The sequence below is a fragment of the Mytilus galloprovincialis genome, chromosome 10 (assembly GCF_965363235.1).
Source record: "Mytilus galloprovincialis chromosome 10, xbMytGall1.hap1.1, whole genome shotgun sequence".
In the NCBI taxonomy this organism is placed as follows: Eukaryota; Metazoa; Mollusca; class Bivalvia; order Mytilida; family Mytilidae; genus Mytilus; species Mytilus galloprovincialis.
Window position 1 is genome coordinate 29,449,797 of NC_134847.1, and position 26,222 is coordinate 29,476,018.

Below are 26,222 nucleotides of genomic sequence, written 5' to 3' on the forward strand. Positions count from 1 at the left end.
TCAAAATACAAAGTATTTCTGGATTAAGTCTCTATAGATCTACCAAAGATAGTCTACAGCCGAATAAAGAGGAATAGATTGACAGTATCCAAAATACAGGTGTAAGGCTGGCTTACCCGTGTTAACATAAATTATCATTGATATGGTCATATTTATGAATCAACTTTCTCTATTCTGTAAACCTCATCAACAACCTCGTATATAACCTTGGTGATGTCAAATAGATATCTGATACTATTAAACGAGAAGACCTCATTTTGTGTGTCGCTTCTCTTCCTTCCGTAATAAATCAATCATCATGCCTCAGTGTCCTATAGGTACCATGTATTGTCGCATTTGTCATCCATTCTTATAATTATTCAGTTTGGGTTATTTTGGGAGAAAAACGAAAAAAACTGCGTCCGGATATTTTTCCGACAATGGACGAAATTATAAGTCAGACTAGACATCCGGTTTGCGGTTTGTCTGTACTTTGTATACATACCAAAGACTACAATGTATCAATAACGAGTATTTGCTATTTGCTATCATTTTCAAATTTACTATCCACGGCAGTCACTGAGTTTAGTAAATAGAGAGGGTCTATATAATATGTCAATGACCGCCGTGGATCGGTTAGTAAATTGAGCTTGATAGTAAAAAGCAAATACACTTTATTTATAGTAATGTATATTCATAATATATAGATAAACGCTAACATTATTGAAATCAATAGAAAAAAAAATTATAGGAGTTTTGGTGGAAAAAAATTAGGAGCCGGGCTAGAAAAAACAATTGTCCTGTCCCAAGTACCTATAACTTTTATTACCTTTCCTGAAATTATCCAGTCATCAATTTTTTACACTTTACATACTTTCAACCACGCTCTGGATGGCCGCGATTTCGCGGGTGTGTTCTAGCATTTATCATCCTTGCTTAAAGTATTTCAGTTTGGGTTATTTTGGGAGGAAAACGAAAATATACATGATATAGGCGTCCATATATTGTTTCCGACATCGGACTGACTTTTTGAGAAGTGTAAAAGACTTCCGCTGCCGCCTAAAGGCCTGTTTTGAAATTAAACATAATTTGCATAAGTACTTGGGACAGAATAATTTTTTTTTTTGCGTTTTTCTGTATACTATGTGATCATACATATAATATAGATAAAGTGTATTTACTATTTATATATATTATCAATTCCAATAGTGTTCTATCCATGGCGGTCACGGTAATATTTCTGTATACTACATACATATACTATGAATAAAGCGTATAAATTTGCTATAATTTACTATAAATTCCAATAGTTTACTGGGGTGACTTTTAATATATCAGTGACCGTTTGTATAGTAATTATAGTATCTATACTATTAAACGAGAAGACCTCATTTTGTGTGTCGCTTCTCCTCCTTCCACGATAAATTAATCATCATGCTTCTGTGTCCTATAGGTAACATGTATAGTCGCATTTGTCATCCATTCTTATGATCATTCAGTTTGGGTTATTTTGGGAGAAAAACGAAAAAAAATGCGTCCGGATATTATCCCGTCATTGGACAAAACTCCAAGTCAGATTAGCCTTCCGGTTTGTGTTTTTCTGTACTTTGAACATACAATGACTATGAATAAGGTGTATACATTTGCTTTCTGCTATCATTTTGAGTTCTAGCATTTATCATCCTTGCTTAAAGTGTTTCAGTTTGGATTAATTTGGGAGAAAAACGAAAATAAATAATATTTGCTATTTACTATCAATTCCAATAGTTAACTATCCACGGATATATTTCTGTATACTTACATACATTTACTATGAATAATTATATTTGTTATTTATTATTAATTCCGATGGTTTACTGGGGGAGGGGACTCTTTACTATTCATGGCGTTCAATGGTGTATATATATTACTATTAACTATCAATTTCCCCGCGATTTCGCGGGTGTGTTCTAGTATATATATATATGTATGTTCATAGTATACAGAAAAACAGAAAGAATAAAAATCGGTTTTTGGAAAAAAGGGGAGGACAAAAAAAAATGTGTCCAGTCCCCAAGTACTTTTGACTTTTGATACCTCTCCTGGAATTCTCCAGTTTATTTTTTTTACAGTTTACATACGCTCTATTTCCCCGCGATTTCGCGGGTGTGTTCTAGTCTGATATTTAAGCGCCTTGTAGCGGGGTAGGATGCATGATACTATAAGAATATCTATACAAGGATATTGTTGCTGGTCTGTTTAAAGTCGGTGCCTGAGATTATTATGCCACAACAAACCAAGAAAAAGGGTTATACCTACTAGGAATACAAAAGCTATAGAATATGTTTTTTTTTATTATTATTTGTTTTTGCTGTTTGTCATGTTGTCGTCTATGGTCATGGTGTATTAATGACAACATACGCAACTTATTATTTCTTGTTTAGAAATTCTTCTCTCCGTCATAATATATGCGTGAAATATTTGCCACTGTAGTTCAGAAAACAACAATCAATCAATCATGACATCTTACAAATTAAGTCAGGAGTATTGTTTTCCTTGTGAAAATTGACAACATGTGAAAGTAAACCAAACCGATTTAATACTGCTTCCATTTCTTCTATTTTTATTCCATCCCGTAAAGGTTTCCATAAAAAAAAATCTGTCGAAAATATCTGCGCTTTTTTTTTTCCGACAATTTCCGTTATTGATTTCCCGACTTTAACTGCATCATAATAATAATACAACCACTGAACATATAGTTCATTGAACAGAGAATAATACTGAATCTTTTACTGAACATAATGAATAATCCACCGAATATAAAGAAACCGGGACCACTGAAGGTAATACATAATGTACTGCAAATAATATTGAGTCTACTGAACATAATGTCAAAAGTACTGAACATAATGAAAAATGCACTGAATATAACGTCAGAAGTACCGAACATAATTTAACTACCACTGCATATAATAATGAAACTACTGAACATAACCAAAGCACCGAACATAATGTCAAAACTACTGAACATAATGTCAAAACTACTGAACATAATATGAAAACTACTGAACATAATATAAATACTACTGAACATAATGCATAAAGCACCGACTATATTAAAAATCAACATCAGAAGACAGTCTTGGCGTTCCATAGGTTTTCATTGACTGTTTTATGAACTGTTGTTTGTCTTCTCGTTTAATAATTTTTTTGTCATATTGTATTTGTTATGCCCCCTCAACTGAAAGTTTGGGAGACATAATTATATTGTTTAACCCTGTCCCTCCTTCCGTCTGTTCCATTATGGGTATAAAGCTATTCCAGATAACTCCTCCTAAAGTTTTAATCGGCGGAAGTTTTCTTTTTTATAATTGTTTTGACATATTGAAGGCGTGCATGTGGTCAGGGTTTTGATTTTGATAATTGTTCATTACGAAGATAGTTAAGCTTTTTAATTTTTGGAGTATATACTTGTACAAGAGGTGCATAGCGTTTCATGATAACTCCGCCAACAGTTTGAATTCTAGGGAGTTTTTACTTTGCATTTTGTACACATGTTGAAGGTGTGCATGTGGTCAGGGTTTGGATTTTACTTCTGACTGTCCGTCCACCCATCCGTCCATTCATTCATCTATCCGATATCCTTCAGTCTGTCAGTCCTTTTGGCCATCAGTGGGTCCTTCATTCCGTCCGTCTGTCAGTCCGTGCGTCCCATGCATATTTTTGTTGCATCTTTTTTAGGAACTACATTACAAGAATTTTTTTTCTCAGGATTTATATAAGAGTAAATATACCGTGCGACGCATTTTCAAATTCATCACTAACATCTTAACAACTTCCTGTTAACCGAAAACTCATTGTGTTGTTTGCATTATCTTTCATATTTGCTTTGTCCTTGTGACTTTTTGTGTTTCTTTGATATGACGTGGCTCAGTAATTAAACATCTTGATAATGTGTTATTGTTCTATTAATTATTTTTGTGTTCTGGTCTTTCATATTTACTAAATTATAATAATGCTTTAATTGCCTTTATGCCCTTTTCTGTTTCTTTGATACATATATAAGGATATGGCTCTTTTATTAGAAGAAATACACAATTTACCTATAGACAACCGACAAGAAGGAAATATTAACTTCTAATTTACATTCTGCAGAGGATATGCCTAAACTTTTAAAGAACTATAGACTATCTTATTTTCATACTTGGAACGACAAAATTATTTTTTATCTCTACCTGTGACTGTGTGACGTTTACATTCTGACGTCAAACGTGCGATTCTACTTTAGTTTTTACTTTAACCATGTTGATCTGGCTATGTGGTCCCAATGATTAAAATCTTTCAATCGTTTCTGGGCGGATTTAACATACATAAATACAATTCAAAATTAAGAAAGCAATGAATGAGGTTGTAAAAATTGATGTATACCTTTGTGTGCTTCTTTGTTAAATATTTGCTTGTTTTTATTGTTTTAAAGATACTTGTCGTGAGGTATTTGTACATCCTGTCATTATTGTTTATGATATTCTCGTATTCTTGTCAGTTATCGTTGCTTGTGTGCTTTGTCGATATGCCTTTCGAGGTTACTTGGAAAACTTGTTTTTTGCTTGTCTTTCATTTTTGCTATGTGCTTAAACGGCTTTGTATATAAACCCTTTTATGTTTCTTAGTTACACATATGACGTGGCTCTGTACTTTCACATCCAGTCATTATGTAATGGTAAAGGACAAGGTACAATAAGGCCCATTTTTGCCCCCTCTTCAAATGAATTGAATTTTATAATTTCAATAGAATAAGTATAGAAACTTAAAAAATGACAATTTTTATTTGTAATTATCATTTGTTGGTTGCCTTGCAACAGATTTAAAATCTGCTAATTATACGCTATTTTAAACCTTATTTATCAAAACATGTGTCTTTTTCATATGAATCAAAATGTATCATTGTATAATACATATGTGGAACAGTAATGTCTCATTTATCTGAACTATTTATACCAGTATTTATCAACATCTTAGCCACCAGAATGACCCTTAGCAACATCAATGTATACTTAGCAACCACAGCCTTTAATATCTCTGCAAGGTTTATGCAATCAATAATGTGTTAACCAAAGCTAGGTTTCTATTGTTAGGTGATTACATTACATTAAATATCTTACTTTTTGTTAGCTTTTTATGCTTAGAAAAATACCTAGCAACCGTATCCATGGCATAGCATCGACTTTTCGATGTATGAACTTCAACCCCTCCACCCCCCCCCCCCAAAAAAAAAAAAAAAAAACAATTAAACTAGTCTTACGAAAAAGTTTTTACCAAAAATTCAAATTTATAATGACCTTCAAGGCCGTCTCATGATGACATCATACGTATTAGGTTAAGCCCTTGTCCCATAGCAGATAAGTTAAAAAAACATAATTCATAACTTGAACTATTGTTTTATTCAATGATTAAACAACAATTATATAAACAATGAAATAATTGGCAGGGGTCTTTAATAAAATTAAACAATGTTCTGTGAATGTTCTTGGAACCGATGAGAATCATTCTTTGTAAAAAGTTCCACTGCATGAATAAAACTTCGTATATGTAAGAACATGATAATCCTCTTCTTCATGGTTAAGTACGAGCGTTAGCGAGTACTTATCATGAAGAAGAGGGTTATCATGTTCTTACAAACTTAGAACATATAACAAGAACAAGAATGTAGACGTGTTGATACCAGTCCTTATCCACCAAATTCATTGGTCCAGTTAGCATCAGGCATTCAAAGGTAAGTTACAAATTTTAAATTTCAATATATATAACACCAGGACAGCCGTTACAAGTAAAATCATCAAAATCAACATTTTATTGGAATTGTAGTCCACAGCTTCCACAATACAGTATATAGCGTTTGATGTAGATGTTACATTGTACTAAAACTATGAAAATGTAATTTTATGAATTACATTTGTGTTGATTTTGATATTTGTTTTTGTAACCGCTGTCTTGGAGTTCGGTATAGTTAAACGGGTTGGTGGAAAAGGGGGGGGGCAACAACTGTTGAAATACGTTCGTTTACTTGTTTTAAGGGAGCAAACATTTGATTTCGAGGGGAAAAGGGGGGTTTGCATTCTGGGTTTTTCAATACATATTGGAGACGAACTTTTACCTGAATCCTCATTTTACATTTACTGTGTCATATATATCTTGCCTTTTTTTTTACTTTTTGTCATGGGTCATACTGCTTTTTTTTGCAAAAGGTTTCACCTGTCCTTTTACATTTGATTTTAGCCCCTCTCCTTAAAAATAGTTTACTTTTAAAATGTATCGTAACTTGTTTTGTGGATGCAACATTTGAGGCAGGAATTCTAGGCAGGGGGCTTATAAAAAAAATCATCAATTGATTTTTTACTGCACATCAGAAAACCTTTCTCCTGCATTTTCGTTTACAAGTACTGTCAAAAAGGACAAGCCTGTCATATTCATCCTACCAGTTTGATTTTATAACACTGCTCATTCTGCATTTTTTTCCTAAAATGTTCGATCGTATTTTTTTACTTAAAATATCTTCCCCTCCCCCAAACCTCCAAAAATCAAAAGGGTGTTCCCTTGTTTTTTTTAAGGTAAAATCCTTTCCTTTTGTGTGTTTTTTTCTCTATTCGATACCATTTATATACCCCAAACCCTTCAACCAAAAAATATATTATAAAAAGGTGTTATTTTAAAACTACTATTATGGACAAAAAAAAATACAATAAAATAATTTGACAGTTATTTTTCGGATATTCTAATAATTTTATTCTGCTTGCCAATAATTATGTATCCCAATGTTATTATTTCCGAATATGCTTAAATTGTCTCAACCTATACTTTCAATATACTGTTTTTAATAGATAATTGAGATATGATGTATTCGTGAAGAGACAGCAAACAAACAATAATTAATTCTAAGACATACTATTACAGTTTAAATTAGTCTAGTTTTAACATGGCTAATTTCATTTTGTATTGATTTACTAAAAAGCTGTATATTCAACTCATTCGGCCAATTTTGGAAAGCAAACTCATACATGTATACATTTCTTGTCTTCTGGGGTCGTCTCCCACCACCTCGCTCGAGAGATAAAACTCGCGTTTAAAAAAACACGAATGACAATTTTAATCTCAATTTTAACTACGTTTTTAAACTACAATGAAACCAGTGTAAACAGAACCTTGAATGAATCGAAAACCCACCTAAACTTAACATATATGATCCTAAGTCCAGTCATATAAAATTTTATGCGATGTGAATCTGTTAAACCGAACATCTAACAAAATCTAACAAAAAATTGAAGTACCAAGGAGGTCGTACTAGACAGGTTTCACTGTATTGCAATTCGTCGTCGGTTATTTTACTTTTCTGAAAAATAATTTCTTCTTCAACCAATTCATCTTTAAAAAAGTTCTACTAATCCTTTATAAGTCTTTATATGTATTAAAACAAAGAGTAAAACCACCACTTTTTGTAGGTATCTGAGAACAGATTGTAACAGAAATGACGTCAGCCTCTTTGAAAAGGATTCATCTACATTTGCGTTTTTTAGAAAATGTCTTGACAGTCGAATGAAAGAACTAACCAATAATGGTATTGGAACTTACGTAAAAAGGGCAGACCCTATATTAACAACAGACGAGGAGGCCATGTGGGATAATGGAGTTTTTAATTGTAACACTTCAAATGGGCTAACCAATATAGTTTTTTTCTACAACTGCAAGTTATTTGGATTTCGTGCTTTAGATGAACACAAACAACTTGATGCTAGTCAATTTCGAATTTCTGTGGACACAATTGGTAATAAATTACTCCATTATACCGGGAGGCTGTGTAAGAATGTACAAGGTGGCCTGAATAACAGAAACGTTGATGTCAAACGCATAACTCAGAAAAGTGACCCAACAAACCCAAGATGCCTAGTTACAATTTATGAGAAATACTTGTCACTTATTCCACGTGAAGGTAGGTTTTACCGTAAACCGCTACCACATAAAGCTAACGATGGTTCTATTCGCTTTAGCGTCCAGCCGATTGGTATTAACACATTGTCTAGCAAAATGAAGGAATTATTTAAGGCTGCGGGAATTTCAACTACTGATCGTAATATCACCAACCATTCTGGGAAAGTTACATGCTGCACCACACTTTTCAATGCCGGATTTTCCGATTCAACTGTAAAATCAAGAAGTGGTCACCGATCAACGGCCGTCGACACATATAAACGCCCGTTAGAAACATTACAGGATAATGTAAGCAAGGCATTACAGCCTCCAGTACCCACAAGCAAAAACGTTAAGCAAGAAAATGACTTGTCCATTGCCAAAAGTAACCAGCACAGTTTCGAAGACAAAGAAAACGATAATAGTACCATGACAATAAATGTGCCAAATTGTATAAACAAAGTTGTCATTTTCAAAAAATGGAAAAAGATATTGTTTAGAAATTTGAACTGCTTGTGTATTAAAGAATATTTATTACAGTTAAATTTATACAAATAATTGAATCTTGATTAAAAAGCCTGGGGTCATAACTATTTTTTCAGTACACTGTCCTTGCGAATTGCCTCTAGGCAATATTGGCAACACTAATTGGCCCTTTGTAATTCAGAGCATAACAATAAGATAATCACTAAATAAGAACATCTTTTGTGCCATTCTGCACTATTAAGAGGGTGAAAATCCTTGCATTTCATTGGTCGAAAGCACTTTACTATGTTCTAAGTATATGTAAGAACATGATAATCCTCTTCTTCATGGTTAAGTACGAGCGTTAGCGAGTACTTATCATGAAGAAGAGGGTTATCATGTTCTTACAAACTTAGAACATATAAACTCTATTCTTGATTAATTATATGTACTGTGTTAAATGGTATACATGAACACAGTTCTTGAAAATATGGCCAAACAAATAACCCCTCTAGCTAACTGTCTTGCTCTAATGACTATTAAAAGTATTATTATTTTCAAGTCAGTAACATGTATGCATCTTTAAGTCTAAAATGAATCAACTTGTTGGAATTGGAACTTTTGAATTAAAAGAAGAAGTGTCCGAGAATGATTTAATGCTTTTACCTACTCAGGACGTTGTAAAATAGGAAAACGAGCCGGTCGTGTGTGAGGCTGCGGCCCCGCGTAGATTTTCTGTTCCATTGTCGGATTCAGACTTACAAGAGAGAATTCTTAAAGCTATTCCGAAAAAGACTAGAAATAACAACAAGTGGGCTTTAGGCGTCTGGGTTGCGTGGACTTTAGAAAGAAATTTGTATCAAGAAACAATAACTGATGGTGGTAATGCAATACCAAGTGATCCGAATTTACTCTCAAATGAACTTTTAAACTATTGGATGGCACACTTTATACAAGAATGTAGACGTGTTGATACCAGTCCTTATCCACCAAATTCATTGGTCCAGTTAGCATCAGGCATTCAAAGGTAAGTTACAAATTTTAAATTTCAATATATATAACACCAGGACAGCCGTTACAAGTAAAATCATCAAAATCAACATTTTATTGGAATTGTAGTCCACAGCTTCCACAATACAGTATATAGCGTTTGATGTAGATGTTACATTGTACTAAAACTATGAAAATGTAATTTTATGAATTACATTTGTGTTGATTTTGATATTTGTTTTTGTAACCGCTGTCTTGGAGTTCGGTATAGTTAAACGGGTTGGTGGAAAAGGGGGGGGGCAACAACTGTTGAAATACGTTCGTTTACTTGTTTTAAGGGAGCAAACATTTGATTTCGAGGGGAAAAGGGGGGTTTGCATTCTGGGTTTTTCAATACATATTGGAGACGAACTTTTACCTGAATCCTCATTTTACATTTACTGTGTCATATATATCTTGCCTTTTTTTTTACTTTTTGTCATGGGTCATACTGCTTTTTTTTGCAAAAGGTTTCACCTGTCCTTTTACATTTGATTTTAGCCCCTCTCCTTAAAAATAGTTTACTTTTAAAATGTATCGTAACTTGTTTTGTGGATGCAACATTTGAGGCAGGAATTCTAGGCAGGGGGCTTATAAAAAAAATCATCAATTGATTTTTTACTGCACATCAGAAAACCTTTCTCCTGCATTTTCGTTTACAAGTACTGTCAAAAAGGACAAGCCTGTCATATTCATCCTACCAGTTTGATTTTATAACACTGCTCATTCTGCATTTTTTTCCTAAAATGTTCGATCGTATTTTTTTACTTAAAATATCTTCCCCTCCCCCAAACCTCCAAAAATCAAAAGGGTGTTCCCTTGTTTTTTTTAAGGTAAAATCCTTTCCTTTTGTGTGTTTTTTTCTCTATTCGATACCATTTATATACCCCAAACCCTTCAACCAAAAAATATATTATAAAAAGGTGTTATTTTAAAACTACTATTATGGACAAAAAAAAATACAATAAAATAATTTGACAGTTATTTTTCGGATATTCTAATAATTTTATTCTGCTTGCCAATAATTATGTATCCCAATGTTATTATTTCCGAATATGCTTAAATTGTCTCAACCTATACTTTCAATATACTGTTTTTAATAGATAATTGAGATATGATGTATTCGTGAAGAGACAGCAAACAAACAATAATTAATTCTAAGACATACTATTACAGTTTAAATTAGTCTAGTTTTAACATGGCTAATTTCATTTTGTATTGATTTACTAAAAAGCTGTATATTCAACTCATTCGGCCAATTTTGGAAAGCAAACTCATACATGTATACATTTCTTGTCTTCTGGGGTCGTCTCCCACCACCTCGCTCGAGAGATAAAACTCGCGTTTAAAAAAACACGAATGACAATTTTAATCTCAATTTTAACTACGTTTTTAAACTACAATGAAACCAGTGTAAACAGAACCTTGAATGAATCGAAAACCCACCTAAACTTAACATATATGATCCTAAGTCCAGTCATATAAAATTTTATGCGATGTGAATCTGTTAAACCGAACATCTAACAAAATCTAACAAAAAATTGAAGTACCAAGGAGGTCGTACTAGACAGGTTTCACTGTATTGCAATTCGTCGTCGGTTATTTTACTTTTCTGAAAAATAATTTCTTCTTCAACCAATTCATCTTTAAAAAAGTTCTACTAATCCTTTATAAGTCTTTATATGTATTAAAACAAAGAGTAAAACCACCACTTTTTGTAGGTATCTGAGAACAGATTGTAACAGAAATGACGTCAGCCTCTTTGAAAAGGATTCATCTACATTTGCGTTTTTTAGAAAATGTCTTGACAGTCGAATGAAAGAACTAACCAATAATGGTATTGGAACTTACGTAAAAAGGGCAGACCCTATATTAACAACAGACGAGGAGGCCATGTGGGATAATGGAGTTTTTAATTGTAACACTTCAAATGGGCTAACCAATATAGTTTTTTTCTACAACTGCAAGTTATTTGGATTTCGTGCTTTAGATGAACACAAACAACTTGATGCTAGTCAATTTCGAATTTCTGTGGACACAATTGGTAATAAATTACTCCATTATACCGGGAGGCTGTGTAAGAATGTACAAGGTGGCCTGAATAACAGAAACGTTGATGTCAAACGCATAACTCAGAAAAGTGACCCAACAAACCCAAGATGCCTAGTTACAATTTATGAGAAATACTTGTCACTTATTCCACGTGAAGGTAGGTTTTACCGTAAACCGCTACCACATAAAGCTAACGATGGTTCTATTCGCTTTAGCGTCCAGCCGATTGGTATTAACACATTGTCTAGCAAAATGAAGGAATTATTTAAGGCTGCGGGAATTTCAACTACTGATCGTAATATCACCAACCATTCTGGGAAAGTTACATGCTGCACCACACTTTTCAATGCCGGATTTTCCGATTCAACTGTAAAATCAAGAAGTGGTCACCGATCAACGGCCGTCGACACATATAAACGCCCGTTAGAAACATTACAGGATAATGTAAGCAAGGCATTACAGCCTCCAGTACCCACAAGCAAAAACGTTAAGCAAGAAAATGACTTGTCCATTGCCAAAAGTAACCAGCACAGTTTCGAAGACAAAGAAAACGATAATAGTACCATGACAATAAATGTGCCAAATTGTATAAACAAAGTTGTCATTTTCAAAAAATGGAAAAAGATATTGTTTAGAAATTTGAACTGCTTGTGTATTAAAGAATATTTATTACAGTTAAATTTATACAAATAATTGAATCTTGATTAAAAAGCCTGGGGTCATAACTATTTTTTCAGTACACTGTCCTTGCGAATTGCCTCTAGGCAATATTGGCAACACTAATTGGCCCTTTGTAATTCAGAGCATAACAATAAGATAATCACTAAATAAGAACATCTTTTGTGCCATTCTGCACTATTAAGAGGGTGAAAATCCTTGCATTTCATTGGTCGAAAGCACTTTACTATGTTCTAAACCTTTAAAGCTATGACTAAAACTTACATGTGATTAAAAATGTGTACAAACATATTCTTTATCTTAATTAGTGAGCAGATAATTAACAGTAAAGTATTTACAATCAGCGAGAAAAAAAACCCGTATTTAACATTAATAGCTAATAGAATTTCGCAAGACAAGAACAATAATCGTATCCGTATGCTAAAGTCCGAAAAATAGTTTGTTAAGACGACAATGAAAAACCCCATCCCCTGTCAAATAAATTTACTACATGCATTTCAATGCATTTGCATCTTAACCTCTGTCAATAAATTTGAGTGTAAGAGAGTCACTCCTCAATGAAAGCGTCACTATCAGATTCGGAATCAGTTTCAAGTGACACATCTTTTGCATTGAAAATTGAATCTTGCATATTTACACTAGCTTGGTGTCTCTAGTTTCCACCTGAACAACCGACCACCCGGGCGCCAATGTTACAGGTGCAATTCCAGCCGGTTACTTCATCTTCACTAAATTCAATCCATACACTGCACACTTTTGAGGACGAATGTCTGAATATATAAGTTTTTCTCGTAATAAATTAGGGCGGTCACGGCAAGTCTGGAGCAAGTAATTGTCATCAAATAGATGGCTTTCTGTATATATTGGGGCATGCTTCAGATGATATCTCTGATTTGTTGGAAAGTAAGTTTAGGAAAATCTAAAAGGTTTTCCGTGCCATTTGCTTCAGAATATATAGCATTTTCGTGAGTTAAATTATTGTCCTCGACATACTTCTGTACCTGGTAACAAAGCTGTGCTATATCCAGCATAGTTTGGCCAAGCTCTTCATCGCAAAAGTCATTAATCAGTGGAGCCCGGAAGTAATTAATGAATGCAGAAGCGATTATGACAAAATCTCCACTATTCAATTTAAGCACATTATGTTTATCAGTGCAATAAATACAAATACATTTCTATAACACATGACATAATACATCAGAGAAGCAAATAAATATCAAGTATTGACTAATAACAGTTCGGTCCTATGAATAAGTGCATTAAACAAGAATTTACACAAATTACGCAAATCTTTTACATTTTCAGTGCTGAGACGTTGCACTAATTTGAACGACGATGGACGTCTATAATAATAAGGATTAATAAACTGTCTCCTTAAGTCTCTATAGCACTCACATTCTAAAACAAAACGGAATTCATCTTCAGTGATATTCAAAGTACAAAGAGTACACTTTCTATCTAACCTATTTACTCCAAGATAACGGCCTACTTCAACAAACAAATTATGAGAAGAGACAATCTAAGGCGAGTTAAATAGTACACTCTAAATTTATTTTTTAAATGTATTTTTCAATATTTGGAGCTTTATGGAAGCCCTATATTTCACAACCATAACATAAAATACTGCTAATGTAAGTATCAAATACTTTCAAATATGTAAAAACATTCAAATACAATGACGAAACCTTCGACTTTAAACCAAAAACAGCTTTTCTACTTTGCTCAGTTAAATGTTTTTGAGCTTTAACAAATTTACCGTTGAAATTAACAGTACACCAAGGTAACAAAATTCATCCACTATGTCAATAGCATTGCCATCATAATACCAAATTTCTTTGTCTTTTACTAAACCTCCGTTTCTAAATTCCATAATTTTTGTTTTGACAATATTTACAGTCAAACCCCATTTAAAAGTATATAATAATAATGTGTCTAACATATCTTGCAAGCCAATAACTGAATCAGAAAATAAAATCATATCATCAGCATACATAAGTAAAAATAATGACAAGTCTTGCACTTCATATGGTATATTACTATTACGTAGAAATTCCATTTCAAATTCATTTACATATAACGAAACAAGTATAGGAGAAAGAACCTCCCTTGCATAAGACCACCTAAGACCATTTGAACTTGTAAACTGCTCAGAATAAAAACCATCAACTTTCACACATACTTTTACTGTAGAATACATTGATTTTAAAACAGACAGTAATTTGCCTGTTATACCATCTCTTGATAGTTTCAACCATAAGTTAAGTCTGGTTACGGATTCAAATGCCTGTTTGTAATCAACGAAATAGCAATATTAACGTGTTTTTTTTTTATTGAACGAGTGATAACAAAGAATAATTTGCATCAACAGTGCTGCTACCCGGGCGAAATCCAAATTGCGCATCTGTGTAATAATATCATTATTCTCAGACCATTTTATTAGTCTTGAATTTATAATAGATGTAAACAGTTTCGCTGAATTACTGACTAAACTGATTCGACGATAGTTCGCTGGATCGGACGAGTCTCCTTTTTTTTTAAACCAGGAATTAACACTGCCAAAGATTCTGGAAAATGTCCTGATGCTAATATCTTATTGCATATTTCCTCTAGGAATGGTAGCCGAATATCCTTAAATTCAATGAATAACTCGTTAAATGTACCATCAATACAAAGACTTTTACCACGTTTAAGGTTAGAAATACACTTCAAAATTTCATCTTGTGTAATAATTTGATCAAGTTCATCATATGTTGTGTCGGAAACGGTCTCTGGAGTATCAACTGTCAAATTAATACCATCATTTGTGACCAAATTTCTAAAATGTTCAAAGAATTCTGAAAGTGACACATCAGAAGTTTTGGCTCTCTTCTTTTGAAACAGTTTATAATATTTCTTTGGGTTGCTTTTACGCAATGTAGCTATCATATCACCCTCTTGACGCTTATATTTTCGTTTTAGTTTATTTTTTAAACGCTTGTATTGTCTTTTAGACATAATTAATATTTGATGATTTTCAACATTTTTTGTCTCTATTAAATGTATACAAAGAACTAATATAGATAGATCAAAGTCTTTTGCACTCGTAGTTAAACCATGGTTTGTCACCTTTTATGGGTCGTCTTACTACGGGTACGGTCACAAGTATTATTTGAATTATGTGAGTTACAAAAGAATAGTGAAATAATGTCCATCAAATTGGAAGTAAACGATTCAACATAATTGTCAATACCATTTTGGGATTTTTCAATATCAGAAAATACTATCTGGCTAAGTGAACCACTGTTTAAAGTTAAAGACTCAGAACACTGATCTTTTAGATTTTCCTTCCATCGGTAACTATTATATAAGTTGTTTGACGTACCACTGTTACGCTCAGGCTCATGTGAATTGTGCAATATGCACCGCAAGCGAACATGGAAAGGCGCGTGGTCACTAAAAGAAGTGAAGTTACAAACAATAAACTGGTCTATAATGTGTAAAAAGTCATATGGAGCCAATAAGTAGTCCACAATACTCATTCCCCGGGGACCACAAAATGTATAGTCATTAGCTAAGCCATCCTTATGCCGACCGTTCAAAATACGTAGACCAGTGCTTCTACACAGATTTAACAATTTTAACCAGAACTCATTAGTACTTTAATCTGGATTTCTTCTTACTGTGTCACTTAAATACCCCAAAATATGGTTGAAACTATCAAAAATTGGGCCACATATATTGTCATTTATTATAAAATCATTAACTATAGCAGTTCTTGCATTCATATCACCTAGCAAAAATACTCATGACGTTCCTGATGCATATTTTTCAACAGAATTTAACAAATCATAGAATAAATCACAATTATACATTTTATAATAATTTGAATAGGCAAGAGGCAAATATACACATCCAATAAAATAATCAAACCCACAAGTTGATATATCCTTTGACACCTTGAGCCATATAAGTGTACCGTTCTGAATATCAACTACTTCCACATACTTTGCAAAACAGTTTTTTATTAACAAATATAGTCCACCGCCTTGTTTATATTTACTTTTTAGTAATGGGACTGACTTACAAATATAACCATCTGTAATATCATCAAATGACTTATCAATCCAACACTCAGACAAAATAACAATATCATATGTTTTAATGTAAGATAACAAATTTGGCTCATTAAGTTTATCATGTAAACCACCATTAATGTTCCAATACAACAAGTTAATAAAGGAGATGCTTCTCGATGTGTCCTAGTCTGGGCCTGTGTGCATATCTGCTATCACTTCAAAGCGGGGTCCACTAGACGAGCCATCACTCACTGAAGATTTACTAGGTTTTATACTTGAAACGCTCGGTGTTTTTTCGGCCACCGAAAACCCTGGACCCGACGATGTATCCGACATTCTATCACCTGACTGATCACGACGTGTAATTTTGACTAGCTCGTTTGATTTAACCACAGTCTGCTCACCATCAATGAAAAGTTTATCTTTATTAAACGAAACTCGTTTACCTGCCTCCTTTGCTTTTTTATACACAGGAAATAATAGTCTGCGTTTTTCATGTATAGTAATAACTGTATAGCTTTCGGAAAGAGTTCAGAAATTGAAATGGTTTACTCTTTTAATTTTCGAGAGTTTTGACCCTTTGTTGACGTTTTATAAATTTTACAATTATGGAGTGCGGCTTACGCACTGTAGATTATTGCGTTGCGTTGTGTATTTAATCATAAGCTAACTAAGGCGTTAAAGATAGAACTACGTCTGCCATTATACGTTTCTATTCAATACAACATAAAGTATCACAATTACGCGACGTCACAAAGATAGCGGCCGTACCGCAAAAAGGTACGTTAATATTAGCGCAATTCTTTACATTCTGGGGCCGCAGAAAATGATATTTAACTCATATTTGAAATTCAATATGAAAAATTCGTAAATTTGAAATTAAATGTCTGATCAATTGTGATATAAAATGAAATAAAATCATAGTTAAGGTCTCTCAATATTTTTTAACTGTTCACGTCTGAATAATTTAACACTTTTACAAGTCTATCTAATAACCGTAGCTAATTGAACAGTCTATACATAAACTAATTTCTCCAGGGCAGAAAAATTCATTCACTGTCATCATTTGTACTGCGTATTTCCAACGGATAGAGCTTCACAATCGGACGGTTGGTGATTCCTCTGTCGGTCTTGATAACAGCTGATCGAATGAGCCCATCGCTTCCACGAACTAAATCTTGTACAACTGCTAATTTCCACATTATACGATTTGTGTCATTGTGTACTTGTACAATGTCACCTATTTGTATTGTTTGTTCGTTTCTTCCAGATGTACGGTGGAACTCATGGAGTGATGTCAGATATTCGTGTTTCCATCTTGAGCGAAAATGGTTGATAAGTTCATTATTTCTCTGTAAATGTTTATTCAGTTTCACGTGCAAATCTTCAGAAGTAACACTGTCAATATTCTGTTCCGATTGGTTGTCAAGTCGACGACCATATAAAAGGTGCGCTTTCGTCAGCGGTTCGGGATCTTTAATATCAGTAGAAATGTGAGTTATAGGATGATTGTTTAGAGTTCCCTCGATTTCGATTATAATTGTATTCAACATTTCCGTAGTGACACATGACTTTCCTAGTATTGCTTTAATTGACTTTTTCGTGAGTCCAATTAGGCGTTCCCAAAAACCTCCAAACCACGGTGCACGGTTGGGTATGAATTTCCACTCAGTTCCTTGATCGGCAAGTTTTTCTTGTATTCGGTTGTCTTGGCTTGATCTTGTAATCTTTTCGGCGGCTGCCTTGAAGGTTGTTGCATTATCGGACAACATAATCCTTGGCGTAGATCTCCTAGCGACAAATCTTTTCAAAGCAAGCATAAAAGACTCCTCGGTTAAATCTGTGTGTTTTCCCTTTGTATACAAAGCTCCTGTGAAATCAACGCCGGTTACTGAAAAAGGATAATCGTAGTTGACTCGATCTTTAGGTAGCGGTGGCAGATCGGGTGCGCTGTTAGGCATTCCTGATATTTTAATGCATTGAACGCATTTACGAATTTGTGATTTGACGCACTGCCTTATTCTCGATATCCAATATTTCTGTTGAATATATGCGCTTGTACTGCTAAGTCCGGCATGTAAAGTCTTTGTGTGTGCATCCATTACGATTAAGGACGTAAGACTGTGGTGTGTTGGCAATAACAACGGATATTTAGTACTCTCCTTCACAGGTGCGTTTTGTATTCTCCCGGTACAACGTAGTAATCCATTTTTGTCTGTATATAGTTTAAGTTGTCGCACAAGTGGCACTTTTTTCCGTGAAGATGAATTCAAGCTTTCAATTTCATCCTTAAATGTTTCCTGTTGTACTGTTACTATTAGAACTTTTAATGCTTTACATCGCTCCTCAACACTGATAAATCCGATTGACCGTTTATCTTTTGAAATCCGTAAATTCTGTATAAAACGCAAGACGTATGCTGTTACTCTAATTGCTTTTTTAAAGATCTGTATCGTTGTATATCTATACATGAAATTGTCTGTGTTGAAGCATTTGTACTTTCATCGTCTGTATTCCAAGACCGTAAGTTGAATCCTGCCTCTGACAATAATTTTCTTGACTCCGTGTAGAATTTCAAAAGTGATTGTCTATCTGTAAAACTGGTCAGAATGTTATCCACGTATAAATTTCTCTGTAATTCTGTTGATGTAGTTGACGGATTGTCTCTAAAATGTTTCATTAGCGTGGCGCTTAACATGAATGGCGAACAGGTGGCGCCGAAAAGTACAACCATAAACCTGTAAGTAACCAAACGGCTTTCAATGTCCATGGGATTCTCTAACCAATAAAATCTTGTGACATCTCTGTGATCAACATCTAATTCAATATGCAAAAATGCTTTTTCAATATCCGCTGTAACTGTATATTTATACATTCTAAAGCGTACTAATATCTCCGTCAAATCAGTCATAATTGGTGGATATGTTGCTAGGTAATCGTTAAGACAAGGACTACTGTCGTTCGCTCTACAGCTACAGTTATATACTATGCGTATCGGGGTGGTGACTGAATCCTTTTTTACGGGATGATGCGGAATGTAATGAACCTTGTTTGTGCATGTACTTTTATCATATACCTTTTCAATGAATCCTCTTTGTTCTTGGTCTGTAATTATCTCACCAATACAAAACGCACCTGTGAAGGAGAGTACTTTCATCGTCTGTATTGTCATCACTAACAGTTACCATCGGGCTGCAGTCTTCAATTTTCCTCGTCCATGTCGGCCAATTTTTACGATTTAAAATCCATTGTGGACCGTTCATCCATAAGCTGTTATTATAAAGGTGTTTAGCGTAAATTCCGCGAGTTAAGTAATCAGCTGGATTGTCATCTGTTGGATAATAATTCCATTCAGCATTTTCTGTTAATTTTCTTATTTTTTAAGTCGATTTGCTATGAACGGTTTTAAGTTTTTTGACGATTTAATCCAACTCAAAACAATTTGACTATCGCTCCACATATACACATGTTCTGTTGTTATGACTTTAAGAAGATGCCTTGCTAATCTGGCGCCGAAAGGCGCGCCCATAAGTTCTAAACGTGGTAATGAAATCGGTTTTACGGATACTACTCTGTTTTTAGCCATGACGATGACTGATGAATTTGCTGTAACTAAGTAAGCACAAGCTCCGTATGCTAACTCACTGGCGTCTGTGAAAATATGTAGCGACGTTTTCTTAGTAATAACTCCGTCCGTTAACATTCGTGGAAATACTATTTTGGTAGCCTCCTCGATATCTAAAGCTATTACCTGCCATTTACTTCTCAGTTCGTCGGACAAACATTCATCCCAATCCAACTTTGCCTTCCATAAAGTCTGCATAAACAGCTTAGCTTTCACCGTAATTGGCGTGATTAATCCTAGGGGGTCGAAAATTCTAGACGATGTGCGCAAAACCTCACGCTTTGTTATCATTTTGTCCTTTTCCATAAATTCAATCTGTTGAAATTTCAAATCATCGGATTCCATATCCCATCTCATGCCTAAAATTTTAACTATGTCGTCATTGTCGCCGATCTTGTCTCGTCCTGCGACGTTCTGTAAGTCTGTACTATTAGAATTCCAAGACCGTAAGTTGAATCCTGCCTCTGACAATAATTTTCTTGACTCCGTGTAGAATTTCAAAAGTGATTGTCTATCTGTAAAACTGATCAGAATGTTATCCACGTATAAATTTCTCTGTAATTCTGTTGATGTAGTTGACGGATTGTCTCTAAAATGTTTCATTAGCGTGGCGCTTAACATGAATGGCGAACAGGTGGCGCCGAAAAGTACAACCATAAACCTGTAAGTAACCAAACGGCTTTCAATGTCCATGGGATTCTCTAACCAATAAAATCTTGTGACATCTCTGTCATCAACATCTAATTCAATATGCAAAAATGCTTTTTCAATATCCGCTGTAACTGTATATTTATACATTCTAAAGCGTACTAATATCTCCGTCAAATCAGTCATAATTGGTGGATATGTTGCTAGGTAATCGTTAAGACAAGGACTACTGTCGTTCGCTCTACAGCTACAGTTATATACTATGCGTATCGGGGTGGTGACTGAATCCTTTTTTACGGGATGATGCGGAATGTAATGAACCTTGTTTGTGCATGTACTTTTATCATATACCTTTTCAATGAATCCTCTTTGTTCTTGGTCTGTAATTATCTCACCAATACAAAACGCACCTGTGAAGGAGAGTACTTTCATCGTCTGTATTGTCATCACTAACAGTTGCCATCGTGCTGCAGTCTTCAATTTTCCTCGTCCATGTCGGCCAATTTTCACGATTTAAAATCCATTGAGGACCGTTCAACAATAGCGGTTTCTCAATAATTCAATTGCTTTGTGATAGTTTGGATTTGTCATGGTCAATCCTGAAATTACATTTGCAGCTTCAAATTGAAGCAAAAAAGGTGAGAAATCTTGACAAAACAACAATTAATCTTAAGTCTACCGAAGGAGAATTAATTTCTATTAAAGTTTTAATTCTCCTTCGGTAGACTTAAGATTAATTGTTGTTTTGTCAAGATTTCTCACCTTTTTTGTAGTTTTTTTTGTAGTTTATTTTTTTTGGTTGGCAATAGCGGTTTCTCAATAATTCAATTGCTTTGTGATAGTTTGGATTTGTCATGGTCAATCCTGAAATTACGTTTGCAGCTTCAAATTGAAGCAATGAGTTCAAGTACGAAAATTTCTGAATATCAGTTAATGTGTGATTGTGATGAATTGTGGTTTCGTATGAATCCCAGAAATATTGCCATTGTAAAATGTCTCCATTAAAATTGGGAAGAGATAGCTTTGGTAGGCGATGGTTATTACTTGAGGTCGAACTTGACTGAGATAATTGCTGACTTGTGTGAGTAAATGGGTTTGTGTACGGAACAAACCCTGGTGCGTTTGAATCTAGTATCGAAGATGTTGCTTTTGGTACTGGTTTTAAAAACTTTTTAAATTTTCGAATTTTACCCTCTAAATCTAAATAATACTCGTCTGTTTCAAGGATTTCATTTGTAATATCTTCTGATTCGACTGCATTTAATTTCTGTTCGTCTATTGAGGCTAACGTCTTCTTTTTTTTTCTCATTTGCTTCGAGCAATGTTGATACTTCCTCCGTGTCTATTTGTGAATCTTCGATGGCTTCCTCTAGTTTTTTTAAAAACTTTTGTTACCGCTGCTTTGTTCCCCGCTCTCAAGGATTTTAATCGGCTTATGTCCATTCTCTCCGTTTGAAGTCACGGCACCAATGTAGATTATTGCGTTGCGTTGTGTATTTGATCGTAAGATAACTAAGGCGTTAAAGATAGAACTGCGTCTGCCATTATACGTTTCTATTCAATACAACATAAAGTATCACAATTACGCGACGTCACAAAGATAGTGGACGTACCGCAAAAAGGTACGTTAATATTAGCGCAATTCTTTACACGCACATTCCGAATCGACTTGCTCACGAATTTCTTTCCCATCCTTAGGGCAGATGCTCTTTCGATTGGTTCTCGAATTTCCAGAGATAAACACATTTCCTCTAATGCTATCAATACAGTTTTCGCCCTTCTCCTCCTCGATACGAACAAACATCAAATTGTCCCTCAAGGTTTCACATTGTAGATGTTCAAGCTGATCAACCATACTCCTGTTAACGACACGCAATGAAGTTATATCATCGGCAATGACAGCCATGTCAGATTTATTTTGTTTGAACCCTGCAAATTAAGATTATCAATTTAATTTATCTGGTCGGACATCCATGGCGGTGGACTGCTGAACGATGTAAGAGAAGGGGGTACAAATTCATTCCGGTCATTCTGGTATGCGATGCATGCTGTGAAGGATAATGCTGAGACATAATACTAAATGGATTTGCATCCTGTGATGATGCAAAATTGACTGTTGTCATCACATTACCACCAGATGAGTTTGTTATTGTTTGTGACATATTAAAAATGGCGGAGGAATCAAACGCACCACAATCAGTTTAACTTTGAACACGTTTTCTTTTTGGTTGCGGCTTTGTTACCCTTCTTTTATGTTTCATTAGGTCTGTTAAATAAGTTTACCATACACTGTTCATAGTAGAGCAAACAACCACTCCTGAAGACATTAAATATCATTTTTTTAAGAGAAGCCAAACAGACATGTCCATACAGTCCAGGGGGACATAACTCATTAGTATAAGAAACTAAGTGGTCTGAAAAGACTTTGTCGAGAAAGCGCCACTGTTTAATGCGTCCATTGGCGCTTTTAACTGCCCATCGAACTTTTGTTATAAGCGAGAAGAATTTGCCTCCTCGGGAGTGTGTTGTTTTTTGTCACTTTTTGATAAACAAGGCTTCTCTACTTTTAAGTTCAAACTCTCAAGGAATATAATACGTAAACAAGACACTCAAACTGATCAAATTTAACATAAACAATCAAAGATCTACTGTTTAGCCGAAATTGTCCAAAATTTAATGGCCACATTGGCCTACTGATCTAAGCAGTAAAACTACTGTTTCGCTGACCTTTCAATGGCCGGGTCTTAAGCTGCCGCACGTAGCACGTATGCAAAACTCCTAGATTTGTTCTTTAGGATTTTTTTCTCGAGTAGACATTGATGAAGATTGTTAGTCTTTATTTTTTTTTTCAGGTAGATTGCGCAGCAATGAGAACGCTATTCGTTACCATTCTGGTGTTAACACTACACGGATCCACTGCTCGTAAGTTTAATTTAAGTTCTAAAAATGTTAACTTTGACTTATTGTTAACCAACTTATTTTTGCGTGCGATTTATTCTCGAGTAAGGAAACAGATCCAATATAAATCGTCGCAAATATCTTAATCTTGGATTTTTCCTTATTTATCTAAATCAATGAAAATTTGAATATCCCGAAATTAAATCACCTCGAAATGGACCAGAAGGAGTCTAAATTAAAAAAAAAATAAATAAATAAATTATACTACAGAATTTTTCACAAAATTGATGACAGTAAATTTGATATGACACAGATTAAGATAACTGTTTTGATACAAATTTGACCCATTTAATTTGAAAAAAAAAGACAAATTATTTTTTTTTGGTTTATCTAAATTATTCTCTATAATGATAATACTTGAATTCTTTATGAAAATTTGTAAAGAAAACACATTTAATTGTCGAAAAATGTTCTTAAATTTGGCATATAATTGTGAAATCTTCTACCACAGGCCCGATATATCATAACTTGCAACAATTCATCCGCCATAAAACCGGATATATTTAAAAATAAAAAAAATCACTAACAAAAGAGTATGACAAACAGCAACCAAAGACAACCACTGAATTGCAGGCTCCTAATATTGGACAGGTACATTGACCAGTAAGCTGGATAAACCAGGTCTGTGAGCTCTCAACTTTTTTTTTAACATGAAATAGCTCTAGGTGCCACATATGGATTTGCTTACCTTTCCGGAACACCTGACATCAACCCCAGTTTTTGGTGGGGTTCATGTTGCTAAGTCTTTACTTCTCTATGCTGTGTTAGTCCAGACAAACTAAGATTTAACCTCAAATTAATTGCAACAGAAAATGTTTTAGTTTTAAATCTATAGCATTATGCCCTTGATATTCACAGAAAAAAAACCCATAAAATCTAACTTGAGAAAAACTCAAAATCATCATTTTTAACTTCTTATGGAAATTGACATTCGAAGGGAATATAACTCCGCAAAATTAAGTTTTTTTTTGGGGTCTTTTCAGGTTGATTTTCTTGAAATTTATGTATAGTATGATACTTTGATGGGGTTATAAGTTTGTTTTTGACTAAATTATATAATCAACTGCCCATAAAATGTACAAAACTGAAGTGTAATAGGTAGTTTTATTTTGTTTGTGCATTTTTCATTAAAAAAATTGCAAATTTGAAGCTTTGTGACCAATTTGGAAAAAAATAATGTGAAAATTTGGTATTGTTTATATCTGTACATTATATTTTTTCAGCATCTTACTTGTCTAAAGAATATTTAAACCACAAAAAGAAGAATACATGCTTAACTATTTTTTTTTTCTAATTTGAGATTCTTTAACTTGACATGTGGAAAAATTCAATTAATGGTCAACTAATGAATTACGAAATCTAGATTAAAGCTTGATTAAAGATATGAAAACACCTTTAGAGTTGTTTGTTATACTCTAAAGACCACTATAATATCAAGAATCAATACATTCTGATGAATAGAAGCGGTAAAGTTATAATTTTGTATCAGTTTTTATTGATATTTCTGGGGTTTTTTTTGCAGGAGTTATCTCTCTTTTCAATTCAAAAATTTTTTAAATGGTAATGTTTTTAGTCTCCCTCGAGTAAGAATTTATGGGACTCTTTTATGTGTATATTTATGGCATAATGCTAAAAATTAGAACTTAAAAATATGCTGTTGCAATAACTTCAAGGTTAGGGTCAAATGTATGCTTAATTGACTGGACTATGTCTTGTGTACTAATATTAATCTATTTGTCTTTCTTTCTGTGTTAAGTATGATACATGACGTTGTCAGTTTATTTTCGATCTATGAGTTTGACTATCCCTCTGGTATTTTTCGCCCCTCTTTTATAGTGGTAAACAAGCACAACATCAAATCAACTAAACAGTTGGAAATGTTTCATATTATGAAAAAAAAAAACAGCTTGTTATTGAAGTAAAACAAAAATTGATAGTGATGTTTTCCGGATTAAAGTAATTATATAAAACTTGATAGGATACATGAAACTAGGTACATATTTTCTAATAATCTGTATGAGTAGCTTATGGCGATACATCTACTAGTATATCCTTTTCATGCTTTTGATGTATAAAAATCAAAAGCAGCAACGAACTGACTGTAAGAAAATTACAAAATTGTCCTCGTGACTCTAATTAACTTTTTTGTTTGATTATTGTAGAGGATGACTGTAAGACGACATCGAAAGGTCTCGAATATGAAGGACAGATCAACGTAACTAGACACGACCAGACCTGTCAGAGGTGGGATGTAGAAACTCCTCATCGTCCTTCAAATTTTGAGGAAGTATCTAAAATGAAACACAATTTTTGCCGTAATCCAGACGGTGATGACAGCCCTTGGTGTTATACCATGGACCCTGATGACGAATGGTCTTTTTGCGATATTCCCTTTTGTAAGGAGTGTAAGACAACCACTAGAGGTCTTGAATATCGAGGAACAATTAGCATTACCCGCAACAACTTAGAATGTCAGAGGTGGGATGTGGAAACTCCTCATCGTCCGTCAAATTTTGAGGAATGGTCTAAAATGAAACACAATTATTGCCGTAATCCAGATAATGAAGACGAGGGTCCTTGGTGTTATACCACGAACCCTAGTTACAGATGGACTTTTTGCGATATTCCTTTTTGTGGTAAGTCTAGATTTTTAGTAACAGAATTTGAAATTCTTAAACTTTTCTATCTCAGTATTATTGCAGCTTTATTTGGCCAAACTTTTAGGAATGTTTGATCCTCAATGCTCTTCAGTCTCGTTCTTTATTTTGCCTATTTGAACTTCTCTATGTTTT

The 26,222-nt window shown here is 34.0% G+C and overlaps 1 long non-coding RNA gene across 1 annotated transcript in view; it reads left to right on the forward strand.

Moving 5' to 3' along the window:
* LOC143049083 (uncharacterized) overlaps positions 1-25,660 on the forward strand; it is a 51,327-nt gene extending 25,667 nt beyond the window's left edge. Inside the window, exons 2-3 of the long non-coding RNA XR_012970050.1 lie at positions 23,325-23,394; positions 25,593-25,660. This is a non-coding gene — a long non-coding RNA (uncharacterized LOC143049083). The remainder of the gene's footprint in view (positions 1-23,324; positions 23,395-25,592) is intronic.
* Positions 25,661-26,222: the final 562 nt, after the last annotated feature.